The following is a 1,856-nucleotide window of genomic DNA, read 5'->3' on the forward strand; positions in this document are numbered from 1 at the left end:
TCATGTAGTCGGAATCCCACAAAATGTAGCTATTTCAGATTGGTTTCTTTCACTTGATAATGAGCAATTAAGGTTCCTCCCTATCTTTTCATGGCTTGATAGCTCATTCCTTTTTATCACTGAATACATATTCCATTATCTGGATGTGCTATAATTTGTCCATTTACCTATTGAAGGACTTTTGTCGGAATAAGCATCTCTGTGAACATTTCTCTGTGGACATGAGTTTTCAACTCCTTTGGGTAAATATCAGGGAGCACAATTGCTGGGTCATCTGGTAGACTAGGTTTAGCTTTGTAAGAAACTGCCACATTGTCTTCCAAAGTGGTTGTGCTATTTTGCATCCTCACCAGCAATGAATGAGAATCCCTGCTATTCCACATCCTTGTCAGTATTTGGATTTTCTTCATTCAAACAGGTGTGTAGTAGGGTCTCGTTGTTGTTTTAATTTGCAATTCTCTAAAGATATACGTTGAGGATCTTTTCATATGCTTCCTTTCCATCTGTTTATCATCTTTGGTGAGGTATCTGTTCAGGTTTGGGGTCATGCTTTGTTGTTGCTGTTGTCCAAGGTTTATTGGAGATATTACAGTCCAGCAGAAAGATTCAAACAGTTCCACGTGGTGTTTTGAAATTCATCCCAACTGTAGGCTGAGTGACCTGTAGACTGGACACACCGCCAAAGTCCAAGAGTTTCAACATGTCCTTAGTGTCAGGATCTACTTCCATGATCTCCTGATGCAGGGCTGAGACATGAGGAACATCATTCTCTCTCCTTTCTCTCTCCACCTCCTGCTGCTTGCTGGAGATCCCTCTCTCCGGGCCTCTCTGAATGCCCTTCACCAGATGTGTGACATGGCCCACTATCTTTTCACAGAGCATGTTGCTGGGAATAACAGTGATAGCTTTGCCCACGCCTGTTGGTGTGGAAGTTCTCTAGGCACATGTCATACTCCTCAATTATGAAGGCAGCTGCCTTCATGGTTTTGGGTTGGTGGGAATGGTAAAAGAGAAGTTTTGGCCTATTTCTTACTTGGGTTGTTTGTTTTTTTATCATTGAGTTTTAAGAGTGCTTTGCACAGTTTGGCTACAAGTCCTTTATCTGATGGGTGGTTTACAAATATTTTCCCCAGTCTGTGGCTTTTTTTCATTCACACAATCTCCTTCACTTTTCAATGACAGTTTTGAGGGATGTAGAAACTTGGCTTGATGGATTTTTTTTTTCTTCCAACATTTTGGATATTTCACTCCACTCTCTTATTGCTTGCATGGTTTTTGATAAGATGCCCAATGTAATTTGTATCCTTGTTTCCCTATAGATAAGATGTTTTGTTTTTCTAGTGTCTTCTTCTTCTTCTTTTTTTTTTTTCTTTGAGACAGGGGTGGTGGGGAGAATAAGCCTGCATAAGCCAAGGCTGGGGAGGGGCAGAAGGAGAGGGAAAGAGAGAATCTCAAGCAGACTCCACTCCTAGTCCAGAGCCCAACATGGGGTTCAGTCTCACAACCCTGAAATCATGACCTGAGTGGAAATCAAGAGTCAGACACTTACCTGACTGAGTCACCTAGGTGCCCTTTTTCTGGCTTCTTTAAGGATTTTCCCTTGGTTACTGATTCTCTGAAATTTGAATGATATGCCACGGTGTATACCTTTAAATATTTATCCAGCTTTGTATTCTCTGAGCTTCCTGGGTCTGTAGTTTGGTGTCTGTTCTTGGCCATTATCCCTTCAAATATTTTCTCTACTCCATTCTCCTTTTCTTCTCCTTCAGATATTCCAACAATGCATATGTTTCATCTTTTGTAATTGTCCCACAGTTCTTGGATGTTCTGTTTTATTTCATTTCCATTTGTTTTTC

The 1,856-nt window shown here is 40.8% G+C and overlaps 1 pseudogene; it reads right to left on the reverse strand.

Annotated features, from left to right (window-relative positions):
- Positions 1-606: 606 nt before the first annotated feature.
- Positions 607-1,057, reverse strand: LOC111142700 (annotated as a pseudogene).
- Positions 1,058-1,856: the final 799 nt, after the last annotated feature.

Source organism: Enhydra lutris, unplaced genomic scaffold, assembly GCF_002288905.1.
Source record: "Enhydra lutris kenyoni isolate GAN:26980312 unplaced genomic scaffold, ASM228890v2 scaffoldscaffold8, whole genome shotgun sequence".
In the NCBI taxonomy this organism is placed as follows: Eukaryota; Metazoa; Chordata; class Mammalia; order Carnivora; family Mustelidae; genus Enhydra; species Enhydra lutris.